At 40.7% G+C, this 21,081-nt stretch overlaps 1 protein-coding gene across 9 annotated transcripts in view; it reads left to right on the forward strand.

Annotated features, from left to right (window-relative positions):
* The window catches only part of B3GALT5 (beta-1,3-galactosyltransferase 5), a 39,606-nt gene that overhangs the window by 1,577 nt on the left and 16,948 nt on the right, over nucleotides 1-21,081 (forward strand). For 3 of the 9 annotated variants that reach the window (XM_077879235.1, XM_077879231.1, XM_077879237.1), the window contains exons 2-3: nucleotides 15,487-15,597; nucleotides 17,562-17,648. The gene's annotated coding sequence lies outside the window, so the exon portion shown is untranslated. Of the gene's footprint in view, nucleotides 1-3,042; nucleotides 3,162-10,198; nucleotides 10,218-14,976; nucleotides 15,108-15,486; nucleotides 15,598-17,561; nucleotides 17,649-21,081 lie in introns of those variants that run through there. The other 6 variants (XM_077879238.1, XM_077879240.1, XM_077879234.1 and 3 more) reach the window with 5 other exon arrangements.

A 21,081-nucleotide genomic window follows, 5' to 3' on the forward strand; every position in this document is an offset into this window, starting at 1 on the left:
CTACAGATGGCTCTGAGATAATGTTTTTGTTTCCTTTGGATTATATACTAGGATTGCTGGATCATATCTTTCAGGTTTACTTTCCTCCTTACTGTTTTCCATAGTAGCTGTGCTAGTTTGCACCAGGGTCTCCTTCTCCTCCCCACTTCCTGGCCAACACTTGTTCTCTCTTGTCTTTTTGATAATAGACATCCTAACAGGTGTGAGGTTATTGTTACTGTGGTTTTGACTTACATTTCCCTGATGATGAATGATGTTGAGCATCATTTCATGTACCTGTTGGCCATGTGGATGTCCTTGGAAAAATGTCCATTCAGGTCCTTTGCCCAGTTTTTAATTGGGTCATTATTATTATCTTTGCTATTGATAGTATATTCATTTACAAAGTATCATCTCTACTCATACCACACACACTTGAGGAAGTGGTGTTACGGGGTGGGCATGGTGCAAACATAGGATGGGAGAATTAACAGGATAGAAACATCTTACTCTGGGCAGCCTGGGTGGTTCAGCAGTTTAGTGCTGCCTTCAGCCCAGGGCCTGATCCTGGAGACGGGGGATCGAGTCCCATGTCAGGCTTCATGCATGGAGCCTGCTTCTCCCTCTGCCTGTGTCTCTGCCTCTCTCTCTCTCTCTGTCTCTCATGAATAAATAAAATAAAAATCTTAAGAAAAAAAAAGAAAGATCTTCCCCTTAAAATCAATAACTCCTTCTGAGGAACAAAGCCCAACCCCTAGCAGTCTGCGCAGGCATTTCCCTGCAGTGGTTTATGGAGCGCTGATAGGTGGGAGGTTGCAAAGGGTGTCTGTCTCTTCATGAAGAAGCCGTAGTAGCGGTTTTGGCCTTGTGGAAAGGACTAGAAGGATATCTCTTTAGGTCATTTCTAAGTGGAGAGAGATGCTTTAAGATTTTATAATGAGTCTTTCTCATAATATCTGTGTCAGTCATGTGCATGCATGTGTGTGTGTCATGCAGGCCAAATGTGTGCAGTAAATATTGCATCTGACTTTTTTTTTTAATCCTATTGGTTTTACTTTTTTTTTTCTGTTTAGGTGTCTGACTTGGGGATTAATACAGCCTCCCATAGAAACCCCTTTCTAAGTCTGCAGTAATCGGATGTCGTGAAGTTATTTTTCACCCTTCCTCTATGTTAGCATGACAAACTTACAAAAGTCCCTGTTATGTATTTGCCTGTTGTAAATATTAACATCACTGCAACCGCATCTCCCTCATTTGCTGTTTCTGCCCTTATTTCATGAGGTGCAGGAGGTGAATTAATGAAGATAGGCATCTGGGGAGGTGTCATATTCCTGTGAGTGCTGGGGGTGGGGATGGCTGTAGACTATTTTATAGGTGGAAATTCCTAGAGTCACATTTGTGGGTAAATGTGTACTGATTCTGCTCATCTTTGCATGTGATAAAATATTTTAGTGAAGTTATATAGTCTTGTATGTGCACATCTTTTATGATGTTTCTTCTTAAACAGGTGCATGTAATATGCAAATTATTTCAGAGAAAGTATTTAATATCTTCCTCTTAGTGGAATGAATCAGAAAGAGAAAGACAAGTGCTCTCACTTATATGTGGAATCTAAAAAAAAACCACCCCTAAACTGAACTCATAGAGGGAAGAGAATGTTCTGGTGGTTGCCAGAGGCAGGGTGAGAGCAGGTGGGGAAAATGGGTACAGGGCATCAAAAGGTACAAACTTCTGGTTATGGGATAAATAAGTCCTGCAGGTGTAATGTGCAGTAGGTAAAAAAAAAAAATTGGTATCTATCTCTTCTTTTAAGGAATGGCTGCATATGTTTTAAGACCTGTTTTCTGTCTTGCATTTTTCCCTTTTCTTTCTTTTTAAAATGGCTTTATTTATTTATTCATGAATGACAGAGAGAGACAGAGACAGAGACATAGGCAGAGGGAGAAGCAGACTCTTTGTGGGGAGCCTAATGTGGGACTTGATCCCAGGACCCCGGGATCACAACCTGAACCAAAGGCAGATGCTCAACCACTGAGCCACCCAGGCACCCCTTATTTTTCCCCTTTTCAAGTCAACTCATCTTTTATAGTTCCTTTGTTAGGTTAATTAAAAAAGCAAACTTTTGTGGCCTACTGACATTAAGCTTCTGCAAATGCAACTCAGATCATAACGGTATTTCACTAAGTTGTCATCTCAAAACATTGACAAGGACAGTGTTGTCTTCACAAAGTTCCTTCCAGAACATGGGTACCATTTCTTTTGTATTATTTCCAAGTAGGTACTTTGAAGAAACAAGGACTACTATTGATATCTGATTTTATGAGAGTCTCCACACCTGACCAAGCTTCCTCGAGCAGATGATAATCTTCATCCTTTCATCAGAGGACATCAGTGGGCAGCTCTCCTTCCTTGGGCTTGCCAGACTGGCACTAGCAGCTGCAGATTAGGCCAGACCAATCCTGGAAGGGTTTCAGGGGCTCCATCGCTGCCTTCCTGAGCTCGGAGTTGGCCTTGGGGCTCTGGGGCCTCAGGGGAACCTTTTGCATCTCCAGGATGCCTGTCCATTTAACAGGGCTTTGGATCAAGTTTCTACTTGGTTTTCTACCGGGATTAGATCCTGATCCTGAATCCTGGTTCCAGTGGCTGTGAAACCCTGCTTGGTCCTTGTCAGCCTCTCTGCAGATGACCAGGATGCTGATGGGGATGTGAACCCAACACACCTTGAACTACCACATCCCTGTCCACAGGGATAACTGTCCACAGTCAGGAGCTTCCAGGAGCCTTGTTTCTGCTTCTCTCTCTTACTGATGCCCTTGAGGGACCCCAGGCTTGTGACCTCCTGTAATATTCTCCCCACCTTACCTCCTCCCCCCACCCCCGCTTCTGCTTCTCCTCTTTCTGTCCCTAGGAAAGCCCCTCAAAAGGGTGAGGGCTCTTCCCAGCACCCTTAATTCCAGGCTCTTCTCCTTTGCTGCTGGCCTGAGGACAGGGTTCCTTCAAGCTCTGTGACTGGTCTCCAGTGGTCCTCTTCTGATGACTTTTCTCTGCCTGAAGGCAGCGAGAGATGTCTGAGTCTGTGTCTGAAGATGCCAGAGGAGAGGATGGCCGAGATGACTTATGGAGATCTTGGCAACCCACATGGCCTTCAGTGGAAATCCAGGATCAGGAGATTTGGGTGTCAGGTAATGAGACTCATTTTGAAAACAAATCAACCAGAATTTTCACCAGAAGTTATTTGGGACCGAATTCAGAAAATAAAGTAGCTGATCATCCATTTACTTATTCAGTAAATACTCATGTAGAGATGAAGAGCTTGGGCTCCGAAGCCTGATGCCCAGGTTCACGGTCCCAGCTCTGCCAACCACTTGTTGTGTGACCCTGGGCATGTTCCTTAATTTCTCTGTGCCTCAGTTTCCTCCATTGAAATCCGAGCTAATAGTGCTTATTTCATAGTTGGGAGAGGTAGGAGGATTAAATGGCTCTATATGGATAAATCTTTAGAACAGTGCCAGGATGTAATTAAGAGCTACACAAGCAGCCATTATATTTTACTGTTATTGTTATTTGCTCATTTTGTGCTGAGCACTTTACCATGATGAATAAGATTGTTTTGGGTCAAGAATGAGGCATGAAGATAAAGCAACAAAATTAGTTTTCTTTTATTGAATTAAAAAAAAAATAAACCTTGGTTTTAAAGAGAATTGCCAAAAAAAGTGCCCGAGCAGCTTTGTGAAACAGCAAAATTGCTGGAATACAGTGACCAATGACAGGGGCACGGTATTTCATTTGTTGTCTAAATTTTGGTCCCTGACCCTTTTATTGAACTTCTGACTCTCTGCAATTATCTGAAGCCATTCCTGGGCATTCCTATTGAAGTTGACAGCTGTCTGCCCTGTTTCTTACTATTTGTCCCTTATTTGTTTGTTTTGTTGTGGAGCTTTGGCTCTCCATATGGTTCCTGAGCTCTGCAGGTTCCTTTTTTACTCTTTTTTCCCATTGTCGTCTCATGCTTTTGTTCTTGTTTTGCTGATTTCATGTTCTTAATGTCTTATAGCCGCAGATCATTTATTGTAAAATTGTAAAAAGCTTTTTTTTTTTTTTCCTTTTTGGTAGCTTGGACTGTGGTCAACGTTTTTAAAGCTTAAAGTGCATGGTATTACACTGACAGGTTTTTAAAAAAAGATTTTTTTAATTTTTAAAAATATTTTATTTATTTATTCATGAGAGAGAGAGAGAGGCAGCATTTGCAGAGGGAGAAGCAGGTTCAATGCAGGGAGCCCGACACAGGACTCCATCCTGGGTCTCCAGGATCGCGACCTGGGCTGAAGGCAGCGCTAAACCGCTGAGCCACCCGGGCTGTCCAAGATTTTTAAATTAATTTGAGACAGAGGGAGAGAGAAAGAACACAAGCAAGCGGTGGGGAGAAGCATAGGGATGGGGAGAAGCATAGGGATGGGGAGAAGCAGACTCCCCACTGAGCAGGGAGCCTGATGTGGGACTTGATCCCAGGACCCTGTGATCATGACCTGAGCCGAAGGCAGATGCCCAACCAACTGAGCCACCCAGGCAGCCCATGTGCTGACAACTTTTATTTTTTTATTTATTTTTATTTTTATTTTTTTAACTTTTAAAATCATTGTTGATAGTACTAATCAATCCAGTTTCTTTCTTTTTTTTTTTTTTTTCAATCCAGTTTCTAATGAAATATTCCAAATCAACCTCAAGGCCAAACATGTTCCATCTGGAGATGGAGCCAGGGATGGAGACATATCAACCCATCCAGGGATATTTCCCCGGCGTTCACTGAGTATCACCGGGACCCATGTGAGAACTTGTAACTCACTGCTGGGAATATATTTTTCTCTAGACTGGCTTCTTCATTTGTCTTTCCCACATTTCCTTCCCTTTGCTGTCCTTTCTTTTCTGTGGTGTTATGCCTGTTTGCTGTTTCTCTTTACATCAATTATATTTAAGAAGGGCAGGTTCTGCTCTACCTTCAGATATAATGTGAATGAATTATCCTTGGTTGCTTTTCTCCTTATGTGAGAATTATTTCTTTTCTGCTTGGAGCTTTAATTTGTGTTCTGGATATCATGTTTTATCTGCTTTGCTGTTGCCTGAGGATACAAAGGAGGCGGAGCTGGAATTGTGGCTAATTGTGATTGCTGGGTTTAGATTCTCTTTGTGCATCCTGTAATTGTATGAAGAGTTGCTTTCAGGGTACGCTTGGGTTTTAGATTGCCTCCAAATTCAGAATGTAGCTTGAAAGCATTAAATTTTTTTTCAAATTATGAAGTATTTCAAACATACAACTGAGTTAGGATTTAAAATATATTAGGTGTGTAATTCAAGAAGTTAGACAAAAGACAAAGTTAACCTTTAAAAGGCTAGGAAAGGAAAAATGAGGATACGAGTAGCAATGAGTGAAATAGAGAATAAAGCAGACAGCAGTGTTTGCAGACTCAAAAACTATTTGTTAGAAAAACCAGGGACATAAAGCCCAGCAAGATTTAACGAAAAAGAGAAAAGAGCATAAATAAATTGTATTAAAAATAAATAAGGTGCACAACCATGGAGAGACAACACTTTTATTTTTAATTTTTTTTTTTTTTTGAGAGAGAGAGAGCAAGCATGAGCAAAGGAAGAAGGGGCAAAGGGAGAGGGACAGAGGATCTCAGACAGACCCCCTACTGAGCATGAAGCCTGACATGACCCTGAGATCATGACCTGAGTCGAAATCAAGAGTCGATGGTCAAATGACTGAGCCAGCCAGGTGCCCTGAGAAATGACAATTTTAAATCGTAATAGAATATTAAAAACAATTTTGTGCTGTTACCTTTCAAAACATAGATCATTTTGTAAAAATAACAAAGTTCACTGAAGAAGAACTAGGTCCTGAATAAAAAATAACAATGAAACACACTGAATTTATTTATTTATTTATTTATTTATTTATTTATTTATTATTTTAAAAATTTTATTTTTTTATTCATGAGAGACAGAGAGAGAGAGAGAGAGGCAGAAACACAGGCAGTGGGAGAAGCAGGCTCCATGCAGGGAGCCGGACGTGGGCTCCATCCCGAGACTCCAGGGCCACGCCCTGGGCCAAAGGCAGGCACCAAACCGCTGAGCCACCCAGGCGTCTGAAACACACTGAATTTATAATCAGAATTATACCTGATCCCATCCTAAAAGACAATAACCCTAGAAAGATTTAGAGATGAACTTCACTAAATTTTAAGGGAACAACAAAAAGCAACCCTTTCATTGTGCAAGCTATTATAAGAAACAGAAAAATTCTCAACTTCAGATGGCCGCACTAAAAGAAAATAAAATAATTAATAGTGTTGCTTCTAGGGCAGCCCGGGTGGCCCAGTGGTTTAGCACCGCCTTTGGCCCCAGGTGTGATCCTGGAGACCCGGGATTGAGTCCCATCAGGCTCTCTGCATGGAGCCTGCTTCTCCCTCTGCCTGGGTCTCTGCCTCTCTCTCTCTCTCTCTCTCCCTCTGCCTGGGTCTCTGCCTCTCTCTCTCTCTCTCTCTCTCTCTCTTTCTCATGAATAAATAAATAAAATCTTAAAAAAATAGTGTTGCTTCTAAACACAAATGGAAAGTTCCTAAATAACACATCAGGTTTTTATTAATATATGACATCAGTAAGTTAAAGGAGGGAAAAATACATGATTACCTCAAACGATGCAGCCCAAAATAAAAGAATCAATAAATTTCAGCACTAGTTCCTGACAAAGCAGGGAGCTTTCTTAATTTGTCCGAGACATTTATTGAAATGCCTACCATCATATTAATGGTAAGCCTTAAAAGAATTATTAAAGTCAAGAGCAAAACAAGGGTGTCATTATCAGTGCTTTATATTCAACATGGTACTTGAGCTTCTAGCTGTGCAATAAGACCAGAAAAGAAACGAAGTTGTTCTTATTTGCAGACAATATTGTGTCAGATCAAATAGCCTAGATTATGCCATAGAAACAACCTGCAAATCTCAGATCTTAATGCTGTAAGTCTGTTTTCACATAGGCAAAGTCTATTGCCAATTCAAGCTACTTTTAGAGGCAGCTGTCCTTCATATACTGATTTATCATTTAACGCTGCTTGGATCGTATGGCATGTTTGTATCAACGTTTACTCACCCAAGCAGTGCAAAGAGAGCTAGAGAATCAAGCATCTGCAGTGAAGTCTCTCAGCCTTTAGCACTTCAGCTCCTATTGCACTGGCCTGAAAAAGTCAGATGGCTGAGTCTAACTTCGAAAGTTTAGGAAGTGAAACCCTCTCATATGCTGGGGAGACACAAATAACCAAAATGTCAAATACAGTTATCTACATGAAACATTAAAGAGAATCTGCTAATTTATTTATTCCCTATTTCCCTACTTATTGAATAGAGTTTATCAGTTTCTTCATCAGATCATTATTATCATTTGTTTTTGGTTTGCTTGTGTTATTTTCTGAGAAGATGTGTGAAAATACAATTTATCTTTATAATACTGTCAGGTTTCCTGTTATATGTTTTGAGACTATGCTGCAACAAGTTTACATGTTTTTCAAGGATCTATATCATAAAATCACACGGTGAGCTGCTGTGTTGTATGGATGCTTTTGGCCTGAATTCTCTTCTGCTTCACGTGGCTGCACTAGGGCTTCCTCTGACCTTGATTCTTGCAGGTGTCTTTCCTGCTTGGCTTTGTATCTTTACTTAGGGTATGTCATTTGAATCTGCTCATGGACAGATTTTTTTTTGTGGCAATCTGATAAATTCTGTTTTTGAATAAGTGAATTTAATCTATTTATGATTTCTGAAGTACTTGTACTTAATTTTATTATCTCCTGTGTTTTCTCTTTACTAAGTTTATTCTTTAGTTATCTTTATTATTTGTTTCCTGTTGAATAAGTAAACTTTGTTGGGTTCCCAGTCCCAACCCTGTGTTGGTTTTCAAGCTACAGACTGTATTTCCACTCTTTTAGTGATTATCCTTAATTTTGAGTCATGTGTTTTAACCATAAATAATTTAAAGATTTTCAGTATTTCTATCAACCTCCCTGTCTTGACAAGGATCTTAGTAAACTTTAATTGTCAAATGGTCTCTCTCCTTTATAAATGTTGCCTAGTGTTTGGCTTTAACTTTTTAAAAATGAAAAATTTTATTGTTACAGACATAAATTAAATTTAACCACATATTTGGTCAATTTCTCATTGTTGTGTCCTGTATTCCTTGATATAGGCCTGGGTTTGTATAGCTTGCTGAAGTGCATCCATTAATAATTCTTTTAGTGAGGCTATATGGCGATAAAATTCCTATTTGTGTGTTTGAAAATGTTTTAATTATGACTTCACTCTTTCATGTTATTTTAACTAGGTATAAAATTTGAGATGGGCAATTATTTCCCTCTGGTGTTTTGAAGGTAACACTGCATTATCTTCTGACTTATATTATCAGTCATGGGAGATTTCTGTGTATCTGATTGTCAGGCTTTTGTGGATAGTTTGTCTTTCTCTGGTAGCCTTTGAGACTTTCTACTTGCCTTTGATGTTCTGCAGTTTCACTAGGTTGTGTTGAGGTGTAGACTGACCTTCATCTATGATGATGGATATTCAGGCTGCAGTTTTGATTTGAGGACTCCCATCTTGCATTCTGAAAGATTCTCAGCTGATATTTCTTCTCAGCTATTCCCATTATTCTTTTCTTCAGGAACTCTTACAGTATTAAGTTGACCCTCTTAACCTGTCTGCTACATCTCCTTTGACTTTTGATAAGTTCTGGCTCTATTGGAGGCAATTATCTTTGGGGGTGGTAATAATTCTCCTTTCTGTTGGGCCTTTCTTCACCCTTTGGAAGTTGGAAAGGCAGCTGTAGAGATTTGACCTTATTTTACTCTAGAGGGCCATTTCCCTCATTTCCTTGAGGTTTCCTATTTATACCTCTGTTCACTTTTCTCTGGCTTGGGAAGGGAGCTGAATAAAAATAAGATGTTTATGAATTTCAGTTCCTTACCTTTCCACTAATTTTACCACCCCAGTTAAATGTACATGCAAAATCTGTTTTTTTATTTTTTTTATTTTTTTATTTTTTATTTTTTTTTACAGAATTAGTGTTTTTCCCCCTGGCTACCACTTTCAAGGAATATACCAAGAGTTGTGCTTTTCATTTGAATGTTGCTTGTCTATTTGTGGCCAGTTTGAACTGTTTTATGTTAGTGTGGACAAAATAGAGAAACAAATGTCTTGATAGCCTATTACACATTTAAGCAATATTAGTTGATAATATTATTCAAGCAATGAGCAGTAGGTCAGAGTAGGCGTTCAGTATCCTAGTTCTTATTCTTTTCAAAGATTTTATTTATTTGAGAGAGAGAGAATGAGCAAGAGAGTACAAGCAGGGGGGCTTGCAGATGGTGAGACAGAAGCAGGCTCCCTACTGAACAGGGAGCGGGATAAGGGGCTCAGTTCCAGGACCCTGGGATCATGACCTGAGCTGAAGGCAGATGCTTAACTGACTGAGCCACCCAGTGCCCTAGTTTTGTATGAAGCCTGGCATAGTGCCCAGGTGTTTGATAGCTTTGTAGAGAAACATGTGCCTATTATAGTTAGACATGGATTAAGGAACTGAGAAATTTGAAAGAAGCAAATAAGTGGTAGAGGGCTAGCCTTACTAAAGTGGATGGAAGGGTGGTGGTCAACATGTCATAGGTACAGCCTGTCACCAGTGCTCCTTAGTGCACTCTCAGAGTTTCCTGGAGAACCCATAAATAACTGAAATTGAAATTTTTTGATACTTATTTGGCTTTCTCAAGGACACAATGCTGAATTTCCCTCTTTGCTAGTTATTAACTAATCAGGTGACCCGCCAAAATGAGCAAGTAAGATTTATCATCTAGGACTGTAGCTTTTTCTTTCCATCCTGACTCTCTTGTGAATCATGGTTTTGTTTCTAAGAGTCACTTTTCCAGCTGACTCTCCCAAGGGAGAAAATAATTTATATGAAAAATAACTAAACTATATGCAAAGTGAGTAATCGTCTCCATTATTCTTTGACAGACTTCTGCTTCCTGTTTTAGATTTACATTGTAGCACTTATGTCTATAATGTCCATTGACTGATGGGCACTTTTTCCTGACTTCTAACACATGCTATTAACACTTGTCTCATTGAATCTCTTTTTTGGGTCATCTGCAGCACAGTGTGGCATGCCAAAGCAAGGTGGTTTGCACACGTGATTCCATCAGGTAAGATGTGGAGGAGCTTTTTCAGGCTAATGAAAACTGATAATGCCAAGCATAATAGGGGAGGTTTAAATGGTTAGAGAAGCTGAATTATGAGGTTGGAATGGCATTTTTTAAAAAATATTTTATTTATTTATTCATGAGAGACACCGAGAGAGAGAGAGAGAGAGAGAGAGAGAGAGAGAGAGGCAGAGACACAGGCAGAGGGAGAAGCAAGCTCCTCACAGGGAGCCTGATGTGGGACTTGATTCTGGATCCCAGGACCACGACCTGAGCTGAAGGCAGGCACCCAACCCCTGAGCCACCCAGGCATCCCGGAAAGGCATTTTTCATGTGGCTGGTTCCTACTTACTCAGATTCATAGAGTCTGTGGCTCTCACCTGCTGACCCACCTCTCCTGCTGTTGACCCAGCTATAACCCCACTTGGTCAATCTTTTCTTTATCTGTTTGGTTTCTTCATTAGTCTGTGGGATGTGTTCCTCACAAACTGTTCTGAGATCAAAGAAATTTGGGCTACCTGCCTATGAAACTTCTTTTTGAAATTTACTCTGAACGTTAACTTCGTAAAGTTTCCAAAAAGTCTTGCAGTGAAGAAGACTGTCTAATTTTGTTTAATCCATTGGTCCCCCAACTTGCAATCAACTTCTCTCCCACCCCTAAGCATTGCCCCCAAACACACACAGGTCCTCTTGGTGTCTGGTGGGCACGGTTTGGGAAAACTTGCCCTACAGTGATAGAAAGGCCTCCATATCCCCTCTAGCTCTAATCTCGGTTTCCCTTCAACCTTGATTCTTTTTTTCCTTTTTTGAGATTTTATGAACAGTTTTTATTTTTATTTTTTGAACAATTTTTACCAGAGTTCAATACCAATATAAATTTTACTCACAAAACTTGCAATTCAATGAACCCCTTGTTTTCTTTTTACTACGGTGGTAAAATATACATAAATTATGTTGGCCACATTAGTTACAATTCCATGACATTTAGTACATTTACAATATTTTCCTACCATCCCTAATGTCTAGATGCAGAACACCTTTATCATGCCAAAAGGAAACCCACAGTCCCCCTGGCCCTGGCGACCACCATTCTACTTTCTGATTCTATACATCTGACTATGCTAGGGACCCCTTATAAATGGAATCATACAGTGTCTGTCCTTTTATGATGGGCTTATTTCATTTAGCGATGTGTCTTCAAGGTTCATCCATGTTTGTAGCAAGTATCAGAAAGTACTTCCTTTTAAGGCTGAAAACCATTCCACTGTCTGGATAGACCACATTTTCTTTATCCATTCATCTCTTAATGGACTTTTGGGTTATTTTCACCTTCAGACTGTTGTGAATGCTGCTGTTCATGATCATGGGTGTACAAATAACTTTTTAAGTCCCTGCTTTCTTTTTTCTTTTTTTTTAAATTTTTTTCCCTGTTTCTTTTTTAGATGGTACCCAGAAGTTGGGTTACTGTACCTTATAGTAATTCCATGTTTCATTCTTTGACGAATTGCCATACTGTTTCCCAGAGTCCTGCATCATTTTTACATTCCCACCAGCACAAGAGTGGGCTCCAGTTTCTCCACAAGCTTGCCAGGACTTGTTAATTCTTTAAAATTTATTTTTGTGATAGCCATCCTAGCAGGTATGAAGTGGTATCTCATTGTGGTTTTGATTTGCATTTCCCTGATAATGAGTGATGTCTGAGCATCTTTTCATGCATCTGTTGTCCATCTGAATATCTTTTGTGGGGGACTGCCTATTCAAGTCCATTGCCTGATTTTTGATCAGTTTTTGTTGTTGTTGATGCTAAGTTTTGATAAGTTTTGTAGTTTTGATGATGTTAACAGATAAGACTCTCTTACTGTCATAAACCTTACTTCTGGGAAAGATGTTGGCAGCATTAATTTCTTTTCTGCCGTGCTCTCCTCCTTGTATTTCTCCATCAACCATCATTTATCACCATCTTGCTTGTCCTGTTTTCTGGTTAGACCAACTGGCTCCATTCCTTCCCATCCATGTTTTGGACCCTCATCTCTTTAGCTGTTGGCTTCTGGTATGGGTAGTTTTGTTTAAGCTCCCTTCCCCCATTGCCTTCCTTTTCTTCCTGAAGGATTGGCATCTGCTGCCTGATTTTAGCCACAGTTACTCCACTGAAGCTGCATTGTGGAAGTTTGGAAGCTTCTGACCCCACAGTCTTCTATAGGATTGACACTGATGATGGCCCTTCCTTCTTTAGATATCTTTGGTCCCTGGGGCACTCTCTGTGGCTCTGAGAAGGGGAGTGAGAAGCAGATGTAGGACTGAGGACTGTGGGTCCTGGGGCACCTTAGCTTGGCTGTAGATGCTGACTTTGACCATTAACTCACTCCACAACCCAGCCTGGTGACTTCTACGGGTTTCCTTTCAAAAGGAACATTGGAGCCCATCTTGTAAATGTGTGGGGACAACTTGTGAGTAATCATATGAAAAGCACTCAGAACAGTTGCTGGCATGCAGGAGTTGTTCTTGTTAGCTAGTGTTGGGACATTAATGTGGTTTTTCTCCTATGTATCCAGTTGAACCCTTTCTACCTCCATTTCCCCCCTCCTGACTCATGTTTTCTAAATTCTCTTCTTTGCTCTTCATTATTCTGTTCCCAGACATTGTCTCACTCTTGCCATTTTAATCTTTGCTTTCTGCAGTCAGATCTAAACAGGTCAGTTCTCTACATTTTAGTAGGAGGCTTCTTGCAGCACACAACTGTGCTGTAGGGACATATGTTTTGGAGGACATTTGACTCTTGTCAGATCATTGCACATCAGCTGCCCCCTCGCCAGCTCATTAACAACCATGTGATTCCACTTCAAATGAAAGAATTTGTATTTTTACCAATTTCTATGAATTGCATTATTTTGAAGATGGAATTGCAAATGTCATCATGTACAGTGGACTACATCAAATGATTATATCTTGGGAAAAGTTAAGATGAGATTGTAGGGATTTATGAATCAAACAAACTAGCATCATATAAGCCTTAGGAATGATCTAGAGTGTTGCCTGAGTGCTTACTAGTTCTTGGGAACTGTGAAGTATTTACTTGCTTTTCACAAAAACTTTAGGAAGTAGTTAGCACTACTTTCTAATTTTACAAGTTTTGCATTTCTCATATATAGAGAAAACGGAGCCTTAGTAAGGTAAATATCCTCAGAGTCTCATAACTAGCAAGTGATTGACTTAAGATTTGACCAGTTCCCTGGGTTCCAAACATAGGACTCTCAACATCTTATTTTCTCATTTTTCATTGTATTTTTTTCTGCCACCTTTCCCTTTATTGGATATACAAGGGCTTAGTCCATTTTAAAGAGAGGATATGTGCATATTTCTTAGTAATATTTTGTTTTAATATTTGAATTAATTCAGTACTGGTTTTGGTTTTATCATCCCTGCTCTTTTCTGTAATTTTTGTTTTCTAAATTCTTTGAGAGCTTAGTTTTTTTTTTTTTAAGATTTTATTTATTTATTCATGACAGACAGAGAGAGAGAGAGAGAGAGAGAGGCAGAGACACAGGCAAAGGGAGAAGCAGGTTCCATGCAGGAAGCCTGACATGTGGGACTCGATCCTGGGTCTCCAGGATCACACCCCGGACTGAAGGCGGCGCTAAACCGCTGGGCCACTGGGGCTGCCCGAGAGCTTAGTTTTTTTTTTGTTTTTTTTTTTTTTTTTTTTTATTTATTTATGATAGTCACACAGAGAGAGAGAGAGAGAGGCAGAGACACAGGCAGAGGGAGAAGCAGGCTCCATGCACCGGGAGCCCGACGTGGGATTCGATCCCGGGTCTCCAGGATCGCGCCCTGGGCCAAAGGCAGGCGGCAAACCGCTGCGCCACCCAGGGATCCCTGAGAGAGCTTAGTTTTTAAAAATTTTCTTTTCTTTAATAATGAAAATGCTTAAGGCTATGCGTTTGCCTCTGAAAGCAACTTTGAACACATCCTAAGGAATGATATGTGGTGGTCTCGTTTGTTTCATTTTATAGTACTTTGTTATTACACATTTAATTTCTCCTTTGACCTCTTAGTCAATTTTCTTTATTTCTAAGTATAATCTTGATTAAACTTAATGTTAATTCCTTTATTGCTTTATGGTTAGGATGATAGCCTACTGTTTTCCTCTTAAGTCTGTATACAGTTGCATTGCTATTCAGAAGTACATGTAGTTGTAATAATGGAAATACTGGTTTAAAATGAAAATGAGTAGGATTTGAAAATCCTGTAATTCACTTATTTTATTCAAAATTTGAGTTCCTGTTTCTCTAACTGATGTGTTTTGTTTCTCTTTATTATTAAAATAGAATATATATTCTCAATAAAACTCTTGGGGGCAGTTTTGTTTTTTTTATAGAAAAGTAGTCCCTACTCGTTGTGTAACAACCAGCACCCAGAGCCAGATACCAGTGAAAAAATGAGGAGGTGTTGTTAAGTGGAACAGGACGACTCTCTAACAAACCCACCAATGTTTAACAATTTTAATGAACTTTAAAAAAGTGTCATATTTTCACTGTGAATCATTTCACATTAAAATCTGTGGTTTTCCTGCCAGAATTATCTTTAGGGAAAGCTATGTACTTTCAGCCAGATTTGGAGCACAGGGAATGTGAGTGAACTGGAAGCAGATCCCACAAGAAACTCAGGTGTCACAGGGGGGATTTCCTGAGCATCTGGGTCCTGGTTCTGTTAATATTCCCTGTGACAATCTTAGCCACACTCCCCGACACACACACATGACAGTGACTCAGTCAGCATTTGAGCATGGGTTATTTAGGTCAGTGAAATTTCTCTCTCACACATTTCTGGCCTCTCCTATTGATCCATGGCATCCATGCTGGGTTTTCAAGGAGAAGAACCAAAAGACACGAGGGGGTGAGTGGCATTTGACTAGAGATGATGTTTGCATGTTAACATTTTCTTTTTCTGTCTCTGGGAACATGGTTTTCATAGATGCACTGAAGAGCTGTGATTGCCTAGAGGGGGCCCAAGGAGGAAAGGGGGGGCCCAGGAGGCAGGATGAGGCACAAATACCAAAGGAAGGGCAGGACACAGCTGAATGGACAGAGAGCCTCCACCGAGCTGTTCTTGAGTCTTTTTTATTTTTTTATTTTTATTTTTTTAAGTCTTTTTTAATGTAACCATTTGTCTTTGATAACTATTCCTCCCTGTTGAGTTTTCTCCAAACAGAAACAAAATCTAGTGGGGAAAAATTATGTGGAAAAAACCGTTTTCCCTTTCAATGTCTTCACAGAGAGAGGAGGAACACCCTGACAGGACTTGCTCGTGGGCGGAACTCTGTCTAACACTGCTATTGTGTTTGCTGCTTGGCAAAGCACGCTAAAAGCACACTGCAGATATTCAGGTAATAATGGCTTTGAGTCATTTTATCCATTTATTCTTTAGTAAATGTATAAGTGTCCTAGGGCTGCCTTAACAAGGTACCACAGGCTACAGGGCTTAAACAAGAGAGGTTTATTGCCTCACACTCTGGAGACCAGAAGTCTGAGGTCAAGTTGTGGAGGGTGGGGTCTGAGGGCCACAAGAGAAAATCTGCTCCAGGCCTCTCCACCAGTTTCTGGTGGTTTGATTTCAGTCCTTGATGTTCCTTGGCTTGGGAAGCATCACCCTGATCTCTGCCTTCATCTTACATGGTGTTCTCTCTCTCTGTGTGTGTGTGTGTGTGTGTGTGTGTGTGTGTCCATATTTCTTTTCAGAGGGGCACCAGTCATACTAGATTAAGGGCCTATCCTACCCTGGCATGGCTGCATCTTATTACATTTGCAATGACCCTACTTCTAAACAAGGTCATATTCTGAGGTCCTGGGGATTAGGACTTCAGCATATGAATTTGGCAGAGAGAAACACAGTCAAACTCATAAGAGTAAATATTTACATGTTCAGTGAATATTTACTGAGCATCTATTATGTCAAAGGTGTGTTATGAGATATTGAGATTTAAATAAACATGAAAATTTTTTTTTCTTGTCTCAAATCGCTTAAAGTTGGAGAGAGCTATTTAAAAAAATAGCTGTGGTTGGCAGAGTTGTAGTAAAGGTAGGTACAAGGAACTGTGGTGCTGAGAAGGGAATTGGTCAAGCCTCTTCACTGGGAAGTGATCAAGCTTCCTTCTCTGTAGGGGAAAAGTTTGAGCTGGACGTGAAGGGATTCAAAGGACTTTATTAGATAGGCTGTGTGAGACAAAATGGTACATTCACGGAACTTCAAGCCATTTTGTGGTAGAGGTGTAGGGTGCGCTGTGATGGACTGCCACTGAAAAGCAATGCTATTGGACTTTTGGTTTGGGGAATGTTCTTCTGATTGATAGCATGGAGGCTAGAGTGCAGGTGGTTAAGTCTAGAGTCTGTGAGATAAAACTGTAAATGGCCATGGGTCTGGTGCTTGTGTCACTGAGTGGATTCCAAGGCCCTTCAGTTTCAGAAGAGTGAAACTTGAGATGTCTGTGAGATGTCCAGTTGTAGTTGGATTTGGAGTTAGGCAAAGAGTGTGAAGGACAGTATGGCTTTGGGGATTATTTTGTGTATAGCCATGGGAGTGGATGAGCGGGGTTGTATCAAACAGAAGAGAGGGTCAGGGGCACACCTGAATTTTAGGGGCAGGATGAAGAAAAGGAGTCAACAAAGGAGAGCCACAGAGAAAAATCAGGGAGGTTGGAGTAGAGATGATGGGTACCCCATAGAAGCCGAAGAGTATGGAAGTTACAAGAAGAAAAGCTTGGACAGAAGCACCTGACATCACAGTAGGTCATGGAAGATAAAGCCAAAAAAGCCACTGTGCCCTGTGGCTCAGTCTTGACATTATACTTTCAAAGTCTTTTCTGATATGTATGTATCACCAGTTTGATATCCAAAAGGCAATTTGAACCTTTACTGAGATCTTTGAAAGGACACACCAAAGATGACTGCATTCACAATGCCTGGCAAAATTTTCAATTCTTGTTACTCCCACTCTGTATCTGTCACTTTCTGAGATCCCTTGTTCCCTTCCTCTAAATTTTTGAAATGTTTCTCTGATCTAGCCCCTGCCGCTCCTTCTTTTACACTAGCACTTCTTATCCTCCATGTTGATTCTTTTTTTTTTTTATTTTTAATTTTTATTTTTTCCATGTTGATTCTTTTCTGTTCCTCTAGTCACTCTCTACCGTTTCGAGCATTTCTCAATTCTTCCCTCATCTTCTGCCCAAACTCTGTGTAAAGAACAGGCTGGTAAAGACAATATTCTTGGTAGATCAGGGTAGAGAAATAGCTTATAAGTATCCCCAATCTAAGTCTTTCCTGACTCAAACCAGACTGTTGGTCATCTTTGCAGAGTGCATTCAGATAAGCAGTGGGAGTGGAAGCAGTTTGCAGTGGATTGAAGATAATTAATTAAGTGGTGGGTGAAGCAGTACAAGGGGTGAGTATAAACTGTTTATTTCTGAAGCTTGATTTGGAAGGGAAAGAAAACAAGAGGCTGACAGAAGATGTCTGGTGATTGAAATAAGGTTCTTTAAACATTTTTTTGGAGTGAATTTTTGTTTTACAGTCATACTTAGAGCAGATTGTCATCTTAAGAGAAAAACCACCACCATTTGCATTGCTTTTTATTATTTATTGTCATTAGAAGTGATGAGGACAAAATTCATAGTTCCCCCAGACCTGAAGCCCGAATCCCAGAACACAGATGGGGATGGAGGTCTAAGTGTGGATACACTTGGAGAGATAGAAATGAGCTGAGCATTGGAGCTTATTGATCTAGTGAAAGAGGAGTCTTTTTGTTTTATGGTCATAGACACTGCCCAGGTAGTCACTTCAGATCATTTATTCACCAAATATTTGTATGCCTCCTACTATTTCTTAACCACTGCGTTAGGCCTTGAGGTACCTGGAGCTCTGGGGGGTGTAGCAGAGCAACTCCATATTCCATCATTCCTGTTCCAAAGATTCCCAGTAGGACGTGACTATTGAGCTCTTTTATTAGAAGGCTGAGTGATTTAAGTCAGAGAGCAGGGCAGTGGTTGCCATGATTCATCTTGAGCAGGAAGCAGATGTAGACAAATGTCTCTGCATCACATGAGGGGCGTGAGACTTTGCCTTGACCAGCTGTCTTGCACCTTGGTCCCTTGGTAATAGGGAATCCTAAAAAGTAGGTGTGACTCAGCGTTACTTGTCACCACTGCAGTAAGGTTTTCTCAAGTTCACTATTTTGAGAAAAGGTCAGTTTTCAACTAGTGAAATAGTTATTTTGTATACTGACATTCACTTTCTCTGCTATGGAGATGTCTTGAATTGGTAAGAGTATTTGTAACCAGAGGATATTTATATACAAATGGTAATTGTGAAATTTGTTTCTAGCATGTCAAGGAAAAATTTTGCTTTCTTAAGAAGACTACTAAGATATTTGCCCAATCTCCCTTCCATGTGCTAATTTCTCTCAAATAGCGACTGGTTTACCCTTCATGGCTCATATTTGTAAATGAAAGTCTGGGTTGAACAGTCCTGGAAGGTTGAGTGAAGTCTCTTGGCGACTGTGTAGGTGTCAGTGCTTGAATCGTGAAAAGGGGGACTTCATCTTCCTTCATCTATGAGATTCTTTTCCAAGTGCCATGGCCTCAAAATTTTGCCAGAGCCTGGGCAGAGGCATCTGCTTCAGGCCAGGCCAAGTAATCTTGAGCCCAGCAAGCAAAGTCAGGAAGTTTTATCGTATTTCTATTAGAAAAACAAAGTTCATTTCCTCATTGTGGGTTATCAGTGGAATCCTTCCAGAAGATAATCAACAAGTAAGATATGCTGGAGGAAGTTATCTGATCATTGTGTAGGAATAAAACGACAGGCCTAAGAACGTAGTTCATCACCTTGAGGTAGAAATTGCCCACCTGTTACAGAGCATCCACTGTGAAACCAGAATCTTCGGCTCCACCTCCTGCAGTGAAATCAAAGGACCCTGGTCCAAAGGGCATCCTAGCAGAAGACAAATGGTCACAGTGGCATTAACAATAGTAGAAGCCTCAAGGGTGGGCCTGCCTGTCCTGACCCAACTGCTGATGCTTGGATTCAGCTTTTTGCTCGTTGATAGATTTTTGTCGTCTTCTTCTTCCCTGTCGTCTGTCAGGGTTGAGAGGTAGCCATGAGTGACAAAATTCATGGAAAGAAAGTTTTCCCATAATCAGAGGAAGTAGCAGATTGAGGGCGACCTTCGTGTGCCTTGGAGATTGAAGGTGTTTGGGTCAGGAGGGTGTTCGGTGGAGGGTCAGTTGCATTGGAGAGTCCTTATTGCCATGTTGGCAAGTTGTGTAATGCTCTTGACTTTTGCGTCTGGAGAGCCATGGTTTATTATTGTGTATATGCACTGTTTTCTCAATGAAAATTATCTTGCATCCTCCTCCGCATCTGACTACCTCCCAGGACCAGTAGGCAAATTAATGTGACTAATGTGCTATTAGTTCCCGTCTTTCTTCTCAGCACAGCTTTTGTTTCCTTCCATGAGAAAGCATGTGAAGTTATGTCTGAACCCCCTAACGACGCTCCACACGCTGCTGCTGGTGACCCCCTCAGGCTCCCCAGTGTGAGCAGTAGGGGGTGAAACTCTCAGTATTTCTTCTTCTGTTGAAGTAAGCCAGGTTCTGTTTCTTCTGGGAAATAATTGAAGTCTTATGAAATGTACATAAAACAAAAATACCTAAGGCACTGAAATATTTGGTGAAAAAAAATTCATCCCAAGGAGATGTCCTATAAAGTGAAGGTTTGTTTTCAGGTAAGAAAATGTCTCCATGTTGCAAAAAGCATGATTTGGCTTTTGGAGACATGGGCATCTTCTCACTGATTCATTCAGAACTTTCCTTTGGGGTCGTATGTGGCAAATATTGTGTGTTGGCAGGCGCTACAATGGTCAAAAATGTGGAAGATGTTTCTTACTCTGTGCTGGGGTTATCAAGCAGTGGGAATGCTAGCCAAAGTTTGCACAAAGAAATAATAAAGTATGACCCATTAATGAAATTGCTTAAATACCATATGGGGGTGCCATGAGTAGTAAATGAAGGAATGGCTTTGCTGAGGAATTGGTCAGGGTCAGGGGTGAGCTAGAGTTAGCTGAGCAGAAATGGCATGGCAGGGGTGGAGGTTGGGGGTCACAGGTGGAGAAAGCCAGAAAGCACAGCGGGAGAGCCATTTGCACAGAAGGGAAGAAACAGGTCTGTTCATGGGGCTGAAGGGAACAGGTGTGGCCTGAGGGTAGAGGCATGGAGGTCGATTGGAACAGATTGTGCAGGGCATGGGCTGATTGATAAGTAGCTCTTTGAGTCCTCATCTGAAAGATCAGCTAAACATGTTGGTCGAGAAATGAAATTTTAAGCCATGAAGACACATTGCGTGCAGCTCAAGTCCAGCCCAAACGCTGCCTGTTGCTTCCACTGCTTCTTGTTTGGGGCACTTCATGTAAACTGAAATCCGGGCAGGCTATATTTCCAGAATGGTCACACTCACTGGTTTGAATTATTTTTCTTCCTTTTCCTGTTCTATGGTTTGCGTGCCGAATTCCTGTCCCTCTAGAATTCTGGAGGAAGGGCCCTCAAGCAGCCTAGAGTCTATGGCTCTACCATTTGGGCCACAGGCGTGAGGAATAATTGGGGAGAAGCTGCTCCTTGAGAGAAATCTCTTGTATTTGTTTTCAGAGTGTTTTATATGCTGTTAAAGATGCTATCCCTCTTATATTTCATCAGACCCGGGCAATCAAAGAGCTTTTCCAAATTTTCTGGATTTTTTGACATAGTTGATTGCACAGAATAATCAGCAACCCCATTAATAACATTCTGCTGTATCCTTTCTGCTATGTTATTAATTTGTTTTAATTT

This window comes from Canis aureus, chromosome 30 (genome assembly GCF_053574225.1).
Source record: "Canis aureus isolate CA01 chromosome 30, VMU_Caureus_v.1.0, whole genome shotgun sequence".
NCBI lineage: Eukaryota > Metazoa > Chordata > Mammalia > Carnivora > Canidae > Canis > Canis aureus.